Below are 12,990 nucleotides of genomic sequence, written 5' to 3'. Positions count from 1 at the left end.
GTGTCGGTTGAGAAATTGGCTGAGAGTCTTATGGGAGATCCCTTGTAGGTAACTAATTGCTTTTACTGCTTTGAAGATTCTCTCTTTGTTTTGGTGTGGGCCTCCTTAGTTTCAGCTTATTTGGGACTCTCTGAACTTCCTGGGGTTGTATATCTATTTCCTTCATTAGGTTAAGAAAGTTTTCTGTCATTATTTCTTGAAACAGGTTTACAATTCCTTGCTCTCAGTTTTTCTTTTTTTTCCTGGTACCCCTATAATACAAATATTGTTATGTTCAAATTATCCCAGAGAGTCCTTAAACTATCTTTATTATTATTGTTATTTGGAATTTTTTCCCTTGTTGTTGTTCTGATAGGGTGTTCTCTGCTACCGCATCCTCTAAATCAGTGATTTGATCCTCTGCTTCATCTAATCTGTTGATTTCCTCTACATTTCAGTTATTGTATTCTTCATTTCTGACTGGTTCTCTTTTATAATTTCCATTTCCATTTTTACTTTTTTTAGCTCTTTGTTGAAATTTTCACTGAGTTCATATACTCTTCCCCTAAATTAATCGAGCATCCTTATAACTAGTGTTTTGAATTCTGCATCTGGTAAATTGCTTGTCTCCATTTTGTGGAGTTATTTTTCTTGAACTTCATTCTGTCCTTTCACGTGGGACATGTTTCTTTATATCCTCACTTTGGCTGCCTCCCTGTGTTTATTTCTATGTATTAGGTAGGGCTCCTAATTCTCCTGTTCTTATTAGAGTGATTTATGTAGTAGGTGTCATGTGGGGCCTAGTCGCTATCTTCCCTGGTCACCTGAGAGATGTGCTCCAGGTGTATACCTTGTGGGAGTTGTGTGTGCCTTCATGTTTTGATTGAGCCTTGGTTGTTATTTGCATACCAGTGAGAGGGATTGACCCCTTGGCTGATTGATTGTGAGGATTGGCCAATGAGGGGCTGACCCTATGGAGCAGAACTTACTTTAGCAGGGCTCTGGTGCCTTTCCAGTCTGCCCCTCAGGTGTGTCCTCCTCAGATTCAGCCATGAGTGGTGCACTGGCTCCAGCGCTAGTTATAGCAGGCCATTGGGTGTGCCAGCCACAGGCCAAATTCAGTAGTAGCCTGTGCACTTCCAGGGCCACCTCATAAGAGTCACCAAACAATCCTCAGATGGCTGCCACACATGCTGCACTTATAGGTGCCTTGAGAGGCCAAGCCAAGAACCAAGGGTGGCTGCTGCTAGTGCAGGGCTTGAAACTGCTCAGCAAGGGGTATGGGGCAGGGTGAGGCCAGATACTGCTTCTTTAGGTTTTGTGAGCCTTCAAGAGATTTTATGAATGTCTGAAGCAAGAGCCTAGAAAGGCCATTTGAATAGAATAAACCACTGGAAGCAGCTTAGGTGGGCCCACAAGTTGGGAGAAGTGGAGTCTTATGGAATCATCTAGGTGGAATGACCTGTATTACGCAGGCCTGTGTCCACACATTGGGTGGGGTGAGGGCTCAACAAAAGAACAACTTCTGAGAGCACTTCTGTCTGGGGGTAAGCCACACTTCCAGCACTTGCCCTAAAGCCCCCAAACTCAGTGTCTCCCTGTATGTCCCTGTCACTTTTTGAGCAGCTGCTCTAGCATTGGAACTCAGAGTGAGCAAGTCCATCAGTGAGTAAGGTCAGGCATGGGCCCTTTAAGAGGAAGGTCTTCATTTCCTGCAGCCTTCCACCTCACTCAGCCACAATCTCTCCTCCCCAATCTTTATAGGAGGAGTGTATTTTCCTGCCCCACTGGTGTTGAGCTTTGCCCTGTTATTTGCTTTGTCCTAGTGGTGGTTGGACTGTGGTCCCCCATGCCCTTTCTTTAGGCTTGGCCATTTGACTAAACAGACATGACAAGAGCAGAGGCTTAGAATGTGCTTTGTGATTGGGCTTATCCTTTTCCCCTTTTGCCATTACCATGAATATGACATATCCCAGGGATCCTGCTGATCCAGAACAATAAGAGACATGTGGATCATACCTGGACTCAACCAAAAGCTTGGTGCCATGCCTGGATAGATAGACCTAACCTAGATGAGAGACATGTGAGTAAAACTAAATGATTGTTGTTTCAAGCATCTAAGTTAGGGGTAGTTTGCTCTGCAGCATCATTGTGGCAACTGAAAGACTAACAGTGACCACATAAATACTTGACTGAGGACTTCCTATGTTTCTGCTTGAAATTTAAATGAACATATGATTTTGATTCTAAAGCCTAGGGATACCTTTTAAATCTCTACCTTCTTCCCTGCTTATTCTATTTTCCAGCCTCTTTTCCTCCTAGAAGATAATTTTTGCTAAGAAATGGGATTTTCATTTTTTTGTATCTCAAGCTCTGTTAGTTCTGACAAATTCTTCTAGTTCTTTCTGTGGCTTCAGAGCATGGTGAGGATTTCTGTGAGGCATCAAACTCCTCCCTACTTTCCCAAACTGGACTTGTTATTCCTGGTCGTCCCCTTCGTAAATGCATCATCAGCATCTCTATAGGTCTCTCTACATGGCTCCTGCTGATAGATCATAGGATTGTGTACTGTTGCATTCCTTATGACTGTTTCTTCTCATGTGGTGAGCTCTATAATAGGATCTAGATAGACTTGGGCTTGAATACTATTTATATCCTTTAATGTCTGCAGGACTGGGGGTAAGCTACATACTGTTTCTGAGCCTCAGATTTCCCAAAGTGGAGCGATAATCTCTGCCCAGCCTCCCTCACAACACTGTTGTGAGCATCAGGAGCTCAGTAAAGGTTAAGGAGATTGTACTATTCTTGTTATTTACCCTGAGTATGTTCAGCAAGCTAGTACCTAGTAGCAGTCAGCACCAGTGTTCACTTTTTTATATAGGCATGCCTCATTTTATTGTACTTCTTCTTACAACTCACTTTATTGTGATACTTGCTTTATTGTGATGGTCTGTAATCGAACCTTCAATATCTCTGGGAGGTATGCCTATATTCGATAGGAAAAGGAGTTTTCAGGGAGCTGGGTATGGCAACTGAATTTTGCTACCTTTGGCTCCTGACACATCATGGGCTCAGCAATCTTATTTTCCCTTCTGTGCCCTTCTTCCATCACCTAGTTAGAAAGATCCTAACCACACCATCTGCCTAGGACTCACAGAATCCTATTTCATTGACAACAGAAATATATGTGTCAAAGCGAGTCAAATTTGAGGAGCTGAAGCTGTGGCAGGCTGCCCTTGGTTTTACATTGCTTTTGACTTCTTATAGTTGTCCTCACTAGTTGCTCAAATGCAGAGTATGTAACCTAGAAACTAAAGAAAAATGTCGAGCCTAGCTGCTTTATACCAGGTGCATGGTTCCTAATTTTGTTTTACAAAAATAAAATAAGGCAGCTCTTCTGCCCCATTCTTGGTGGTCTTTTAGAATCACACAACTTGTGTAACCTGGAAAAGAGTATAATTATGATTGCATTTATCCTTTGGTTCATAAGCTTAATAGGTAGGACTTTACAGTGGAAGGGAACTCCTATTATTTACCACGTGCCAGGTGATTTACATTCTTTATATTATTCACATTGATTTAGTTCTGACATCAGCCCTGTTATATCCATTTTATAGATCAGGAAACTTAGGTTTAGAGTAAGTTAACAAAGTCAAGAGTTATACTCACAACTGTTTGAGTCCAAAGCTTGTGTTTTCCATGATATCATACAGCCACTGTTTGTATTTTGCTTGTTTCTGGTCATTCTGGGAGTATGGTAATGCATGCTCTACCATCATTTTGATAAATAGTTGGTTAGAGCCAGATTATGGAATCAGACAGCTCTGTGTGTGAATTCTGGCTCTATCATTTATCAATTGTGTGATCTTGGAAAATTTACTTAATCTCTATGAGTCTCAGTTTCTTTATGGGACTAATAATACTCTTTCTCTCATACGGTTTTGTGGAGATTAAATGTGATGATTTATGTGAAGAACTTGTGTAGTGCCTGGCATATATTAAGCATTCAATAAATATTGACTAAAAAAATCATGTCTCAAAGTAGAAGTATCATTGGAATCCAAATCTCTTTTGTTTGCTCTTACAGCACAAGAGCAGGTTCTTGAGAATTTAGTTATAGGATGTTAAAGCTAGAGACAGCCTTTTGATTACTTAGTCTAAACTCCTCATTTTGCACATAGTGAAACTGAGGTTCAGAGAAGGGGAGTGACTTGAATTTGTATTATCCTACACTGCTCCCAATTGCACCTCCAGATAATCAGTGATCTTGGGCAAAATCATGTTTCTTGGCCTTGCTTTATCTATTTGAAAACTGACAAGGATTCTTACCCTGATATTTACTAGGTCTAAGATTTATAAGGACAAAAATGAGATTTTAGGTCTTCGTGATTAGAAAACCATGCATTTCCTCTAGTATGCCTCCCTTTCCCATACTCCACATACCTGCATGTTTTTGAGGAGTGTCCTCTACTTCTGGATATCTCTTTAGCCTCTTCACAATCATTATTGTCAAAAATTCCTTGTCTTGTGTCCCATTCACTTTGGGACCTGTTGTCTGTGAAACTTACCTTATAAAGTAAACTATAGGTAAAAGTATTAGTGGTCTACTGTATTACATTTCCCACATATCATCTGCTCATTAACAGGATGCTTCCCTCAAAGAAATGATATACACCAGAATTTCATGAATGAAGGTATTAGGTTAGTAGGTGCCCTTTCTTTTAACAACACCTGGGGGGCCACTTGGAAAATATTTATTCTTTGAAGCCCCTCAAAGAAGGATAGGGGATATTCTTAGGGTTACAATTAAGTGAGACCTTCCCTTGTTAGCCTTTTGTATCAGTGGGCGGGTAGAAGAGAAGTTGCCTCAGCTCTTGGTGATGGGGCCTGGATTGCTTGAGTTCTGGGGTTGGAGCTTGATATTTGAGACTTTTATATAGTATTTAGTGAGAATAGGAATGAGATAGATTTGAATATGGATAAAAACATCAAGACTTGTTGGAATCAAGATCAGGAACATCTGCCTTTCCTTTGAAGGCAATAAAACTCCAAACGTCACAAAATCGTTGGTACTCATATTCATCATCTTCTCCATTCTCATCGGGAGAGACATCAGCATATTATATTGGCTGAACATAAAGGCTGGACCAGCCCTGGTAATTGACATGGGAACCAAATCTTCCCCACCAGTATAAACAGTTAAGTAACGTGGGATACTTTCTGCATTGCCATTAGTGCTATGTACCTTCCTATTAGAGTCAGCATATAAGAGGAAGGGTTTGTAGGCATTGTCTAGTTCATCACTGGTGTGGGAGGGGACTTGGCTAAGGTTGCAGAGTGAATTCATGGCTTAGTGAGGGCTATAGCTTAGGGCTCTTGATGTCCTACTTTGTGCTTTTACTTGTGTATCACAATGTCTCTGTTGTGTGAGTTAAGAAAGCACAGGTAGTTGGCATAGTCTCCAGAAGACCCCTGATTTTTATGTGGGTACACATGTACACACATTATGTGTGCATGTGCACATGTACACATATGTGTGTTTGTGTGTGTGGTGCTTAGAACAGTGGCTGGAAGATACCCTCATACATTTTAGATATCATTATTATAATTGATAATATTTTATATACACATAGCTCATATGAGGACCTTGAGACTCAGTAGCTCACTTTTCTTATTCATTGATTGAAATTTATGGAATTCTCTCACATCCCTTAAATTCGCATAACAATATCTTGGATCAGCATTCTTACTATAATTATAGTTTTTATCTCAACCTACAGATAAAATAATAGGCTTATACATTTCAATATTTGAACCGAGACACAAAGCAAATCAGTGATGGAGATGAGTGGACCAAGGTAAGTGCTCAAACTCCTACACCAGAGCCTCTGAAAAGTTATCATAAGAAGCATATGTCCTAAACATAAAGCAGGTCATCACTAGACCTGCAAGACCAGATTCAGGGAAGCAGGGGAGCTGTTGTGTATAAACAGCAGATGCCTGGGGGTAGGAGCTGAGAGAAATGGTATCTATTATAGACTCTGCTCTTCGACCAATTCTGTTAGAACCAGCCATGTTTATGAGAGTGCCTCTCATAACTTCAGCTCCCTCTCCATGTGTACTCAAGAAATGCCATTTAAGTGGAATAAAACTGACAAAAATAATGAATTCAGATCAACTTGAGAGGCCCACTTCTGCCATGAGAATGTAATATAGCAATATGTTTGAGAAATAGAGGAAAGGAAAGAGAGAACATGAGAAAGGGAGAGAGAGAGAGAGAGACATGAAAGAATTTCACAAGCATGATCTAAACATATATAGAAGTAAAAAGCAAGAATGTTCTGTTGTTTCAATTGCAGCTTTTACTAAATAATAATTTGGGCTATGTATTTTCTCCCAGCTCAAAAAAAAAATGATAAAGCAGTAAAAAACAAACAAACAAACAAACAAAAAATCACAGTACAGCCATAGATAAAAGTCGATGACACAGAAATCTGCGCCCCCTCTTCCCCGCCAACATACACACTTTGACAAACCCTGCTAGAGAATCACAGCAATAATGAATATAAGGAACAAAGAAGGAAAAGACTGTTGAATTAAGCTAGAGAAGAGAACCTTTCTTTGATTCCCTAATGGGGTGTTTCGATGATCGCACCAATCATCGTGGTGCTCAATTTTGCAGCAGAAAGTTGGAGTGGAGGGACAGGCTAGTTACTCCATTGTCTCAATTCTCAATACGATATAGCTATCTTAGAACTGAAAGTCACCCATCAGCCATAATCACAGATATTAATTTTTAGGTTATTCTGAAGATTAGAAAAGTTGAAGAAATTAGACTCTGAATTCTACTCATTTTCAGGAAGACATGAAATGGCCAATGAAATTTTAGTTTTCAGGAAGGAAGTAATGATGGATTCATTATAAAAACACAGACTGGCAAACTTAATATCAAACTTAGTACAATGATTCTAGAAATGTTATTAAAAGACAGTTTATAATCCTAAGAGTAGTTAGTCCTGATCAGCAGGAGTCAACATGGGTTTCCTAAGAATAAGTAATATAACTTTATTTGCCTATTTGATTAGTTGAGTGATGGCATACAATATACATGTGACTATTATCCAGACTTTTAGCAAGATTGCTCATGGTATCTTTGTGGAAAGAATAAAGATCTGTGGCCTTACTCATAAATTTCTTATTTAGTAGCTTGTCGGAGTAATGTAATCAAAACTATGGGCGTAGATCTAGACAGTGTTTATATGATGAGTTCTAGTAATAAGCCATAGGGTTCAGTTCTCAACCTTGTGTTGTTAAATATTTTTATTAATGACTTGGTTGAAGTTATTAAGAATGGCCTCTTTAGGTTTGTAGAGGGGTGGTAAACACAATGGATGTCAGAATTAGGATTCTGTAAATTTTGACAGGTTTGGTATGTGAGCTGAATCTACAAGATGAAATTTAATAGCTATAAGTATAAAATACTATGAGGAAAGTGCAAGAAAGTGATTACCAAATACAAAGCTCATATAAAAAGGTTTAGCGGTTTTAATGTACAATTGACCCTTGAACAACATATGGGTTAGGGGCGCCAGCCTACAAAACTGAAAATTCGTGTATAACTTTTTACTCTCTAAAAACTTAATGTAGTAATTGACATTTCACATCCTCAGATTTAACCAATCATGGATCAAAAACAGTATTTTTGATCTGTGGTTGGGGATGCAAAAATACTGTTTTCCATTTGTGGTTGATTAAATCTGCAGATGTGGAAAACTGGTAGATACAAAGAGCTGACCGTATTTATTGAAAAAAATCTGTGTGTAAGTGGACCTGCACAGTTTAAACCCACATTGTTCAAGGGTTAACTGTTCAATGAGCTAAAATGTAACTTAGCTGTAAGATAAATTTATTCATTTAAGATACATTAATATGGCTTCCTAAGCTTCAACCCAGATTAATTGCATAAGAATCTCTGGGGGTTTGGTCAAGGAATCAGTATGGTTAAGGCTTGCCAAGGGATTCTAATGAAAAACCAAAGTTGAGAACCACTGTGATACTAGAATGTGAGAGAATTGATAATCTCATTGTAATGTGTATTGGTAAAACTACCCCTAGAATATTTCACTTGGTCTTGGACAACACATTTTAAAAACTGGGACCAATTCAGAGCAATGTGACCAAGATAGTAAGGGAACTTGAAATCATGCAAACTATACCATGAGGAACTGTTGAAGGAAATGAGTATGAGCAATTTGAGGGAAGACATAAAAGTCACCCTCAAATTAGTATATGCCAGAGGTATTATTCTCATTCTGTTTGGCTCCAGAGATGAGAACTAGAACCAAGAAGATGAAGTAATATGGAGGCACATTTTAACTCAATAAGAGGAATAATATTCTATCAGGTTTGTATAAAGATATAGTGGGCTGCCTCAGAAAATAATAAAATAATTGACCTATAATTTGGGGACTCAAAGCCATTTGGCGACTCCAAGCCATTTGGCTGCTTAACCAGTATGGAGAAGGCTGATGTTATTCAAGACACTTTTGGTGACCCATGACAGAAACCCAATTCAAAAAGCTTTAAAATGGAGTTGTTTATATCACTTCAGGGAAGGCCGATTCAAAGGATCAATTGATATCATCAAGCTCTGTCTTGCTTCTTTTTTTTTTTTTTTGGCCCTGTTCGTCTTTATTTTATTCTGTATTCTGGCTCTTCCTATTTAGTGTAGTAACCCCAGCAGAGAGAGAAAATTTTGTCTGATACTTCTCAAAATAATTTTGGGAGAAACACTCATACTAAATGAACCAATGTAGCCAGAAAGATGGTGGTGGGTGGTGGTGGTGGGTGTTGGTGTTGGTGGTGGTGGTGGCGGTGGTATGTGTGTGTATTAGGAGGAGGGTGATAAAACTGGATGCACAAAACAATAGGGGGCTTAGGAATTTTATAGGGTTGAATAAGTGAAAACCCCTTCCAGCCCTGGAATTTTAGTATTATTTTACACTATGGCCAGAATGCATCAATAAGTATAGAATGCTAAGACTTTCATGGTTCATTAAACATAATCTGTTTAGTCAGGCCCATTGTTCTTCATGTCCTTCCCCAGCTTCACACATTTGCTGTTTAATATTTCTAAAAAGACCTCCACCTACTACATTTTAACCCATAGTTCAAGACTCATTTCAAGTTCTGCCTCCTTCTCTGTTGTACTTGTGCCAGCCTGCATTGATCTGTACCTCCATTGAACTGTTACAGCACTCTTCGCAATTACACATTTCCCGATGTTATGTCTTGATTTTTTTTTCTATTTTTCAGTATGAGTTTGTCTTCTAAATTGTAACTGTGTCATAACTGTAAGTCCCTTGAAAGCAGGGAAAATTCTTCCTCTTTTTCTATTCTCCCTGTACCTAGCACAGTGGACCTTATATGGGCTTGTTCATTGAAATGTATTGATTGATGGCCATTTTTATATATACCCATGCCTTTACTACTGTGTCTAAAATCTCTGCCATGAAAGTAATAATGGATTAGATAGCAAAGAGGGAAGCATTGCCATCAGAAGGCCTCTGTTGAAAAAAAGTGACACTACTAAAAAAGGGCATTGTAACACTTTCCCACTGGCATAAGCTCTGCCCCCGTGCTCATGCTGCTAAGCTAGTTTTCTTGTTTTTGGACTCTAGAAATGGGTAGGTTTCCCTGGTTAGGGCCTTCACTCACTCACTCACTCACTCGCTCACTCATTCACTCATTATAGAATAATTTGTTAATCACAAAAGTTATGCTAACCTCTGTTACAGGTGTGGGGAATACATAAAATCCCTGTTCTAAGGAGCTTCCAGGGAGAAATAGAAGAACAAAATTAGATAATTATAATACAGCATCATGGGTTCCAATTCTGGGTTAGAAGGTATAAGCACACTCTACCCTGTCTCCCCCATTGTATACAGCTATAAAACCTGAACCTATGAAGAATGAGTGGGAAAACATTGAACAGTCTGAAAAGTAAATAATAGCATATTGGGAAAGAAAACAAGAATATGAACTGCCACAGAACTGGTGGTGATTATGCCATTTTTTTTCTGGTATAACCTGATCTGAATTCAGCACATCATAATTCTGGAAGTGGCCATCAGGGAGCAGACAGACAGAGTTCTAGGAGAAGCAATCTAATTCTGGCTCAAGAATGGAAAAGGGAACTCCTAACACTTAGTGTAGACATCTTTCATTTACCCCATTTCTCTTTGTTTTCTTGTGCTTTACTTCCCATGAAATCCCATGGCAATATTAGCAGCAACTGGTAATTGGTGGCTTCAGGAGCTCAAACTTTTTAATTTTTTAATTTTTTTAAATTTATTTTTATTTTTTAAATTAATTAATTAGTTAATTAATTAATTTAAGGTACATTGGTTAATGGAATCCAGTAAGTTTCAGCTGTACATTTTAACAGTAAGGCATATATATATTTACACTGATGTTCACCTCCCATCGTTAGATTTCTTTCTGTCTCCACATATTTAACCCCCTTTACCCTGTCTACCTCCTCTCACCCTCCTCCCCCCTACCCTCTGGTAATCACTAGTCTGTAGTCCATATCCATGAGTCTCTGTTTGTTTGTTCTGTTCATTTGTTGCTTTTTAGGTTTATATCCCACATATAAGTGATATAATATGATTTTCAGCTTTTTCTGTCTGACTTATTTCGCTTAGCATGATTATCTCGAGGTCCATCCATGTTGTCGCAAATGGCAGTATTTCATCTCTTCTTATGGCTGAGTAATATTCCAATGTATATATGTACCACAACTTCTTTAGCCAATCATCTATTGTAGGACACTTTAGTTGCTTCCATGTCCTGGCCACTGTGAATAATACTGCTATGAACATCGGTGTGCAAGGAGCTCAAACTTTGAGGACAGGGAATCTTTCTCTCTCTTTAGTGGATCTGTGGTTCAAAAGAATTAGGCTAAGCCCCATTGCTTTTTTTCCTTTGTCTCCCTTTGCTTGGATCTAAACAAGGCCACAGTTGTGAAAGTGGAGAGCAGAGCAGGCTAATTAAAGTTTCAGCTTTCAGGTCAGAGGACTGAAAAGAGTCTCAGGGAACCAGAAAGTGCTAAGATTACAGGAAGAGAGAGCTTGGAAAAGTCACCCTGTAAAGTTGTTTATGAACTCTACAGCTTTACTGTGAGTGACCATGTGTGGATTAGACCCTTTTTAGCAGAGCAAAGACTTTGAGAACTGAACAGAGAGATTACCATTCAGATCCCAGACTATTCACTGAATTGTGGACAAATGGATCATACCCGAATAACGCTGTTAAGGCTTTAAAAATGGAACAAACTGGAACCACGACCCACAAAAGATGGATCAGAACTTGCACCTGAAACTAACCAGATTGACTGCTTGCTAAAACAAAAATATCAATATCAGTATTTTCCATATGATTTAAACAAGTTCTGATGTCTCATAAGGCAATGTCCAAAATATCCCAGATACAATCCAGTTATTAGGCATATGAAAAATCAAGGAAAATCTCAACTCACATAAGAAAAGACAATCAACAGATGCCATTATAGATGACAGATGTTAGAATTATCTGAAATTATTTTAAAGCAGCTATTATAAAAATATACCTACCACTGTAAAATTTTGAAAGAAGTAGAAAAATAGAAAACTTCAGTAAAGAAATAAAAATACAAAATACAAACAATTACTAAATGGAAGTTTAAGAACTGAAAATATACAATAACCAAAACTTAAAAAAAAAAAAAATCACTGGATGGGTCCAGTAGCAGAAAGTGGTCAGAATGATTTCATGGACTAGATTAAACTTCAGTTATGTAATCTGTGCGATCTGTGTAATCTATGTGATTACACTCCTTTAAGAGCAAATGGAAGTGAACCAAGTGGGAGAAGAGTTGTATTAGTTATCTATTGCTAATATATAGATGATTATTATTAGCTGGTTACCCTTAAATATAGTGGTTTAAAACAACAGTATATGAGGGCCAAGAATCTGGGTGTAGCATAACTGAGTGAGTCTGGCTCAGTTTCTTATGAAATTGCGGTTAAACTGTTAGCAGGTGTGCAGTCATCTCAAGGGCCAGTTGGTATTGAAAAATCCACTTCCAACCTCACTCACATGATTTTCAATAGGCCTCAGTTTCATGTGGGCTGTTAGATGGAAGATCCCAGTTCCTTGCCAAATGGCCCTCTCCCTAGGAAAATTTATAGCATGGCAGCTGGCTTTCCTCAGAGCACATGATCCAAATGGGAGACAGAGAAAACCAAGATCAAAGCCTCGGTCTTTTTTTATAACCTAATCTCGGACGTGATATACTTTTATTTCTATTATATTCCTATTATATTCTGTTTCTTAAAAGTGAGTCACTAAGTCCAGGCCATACTCAAGGGTAGGGGGAATTAAACTCCACATCCTGAAATGGGGAAATATCAAATAATTTGTATATATATTTCTAAAACCACCGTAAGTCCTCTGCCTATTTTTCAATTGGATTGTTTGTTTTGTTGTTGTTGTTGAGTTGTATGAGTTTTTTATATATATATATATATATATTTTGAATATTAACCCCTTATTGGAGACCTTGGAATTTCCTAAATGATAACACTGACAAAGCAGAAATTGGTGTCATGTTATACATTTTTTTTTTCTGGGTAGGAGCTTTTTAATTTAATATAGCCCCATTCATTTATTTTTGCTTTTACTTTCTTGGCCTTTGAGATCAAATTTATAAAATCCTCTCTAACCCAAGGTCCATGAGTTTAGTACCTATGTATTCTTCTATGCAAGTTGTTGTTTCATGCCTTATATGTCTTTGTTCCATTTTGAGTTCATTTTGGTGTATGGCGATAGACAGCAGTCTAGTTTTCCCAGCACACTTATTGAAAAGGTTTTTTTTTTCTCCATTGTATGTTTTTGGCTCCTTTGTCAAAAATTATTTGCCTATATACATGTGGGTTTATTTCTGGGCTCTCAGTTCTGTTCCATTGGTCT

The sequence above is a fragment of the Pteropus alecto genome, unplaced genomic scaffold, assembly GCF_000325575.1.
Source record: "Pteropus alecto unplaced genomic scaffold, ASM32557v1 scaffold85, whole genome shotgun sequence".
Taxonomy (NCBI): domain Eukaryota; kingdom Metazoa; phylum Chordata; class Mammalia; order Chiroptera; family Pteropodidae; genus Pteropus; species Pteropus alecto.
The sequence above is the reverse complement of the archived record's forward strand: the minus strand, read 5'-3'. Positions refer to the sequence as shown.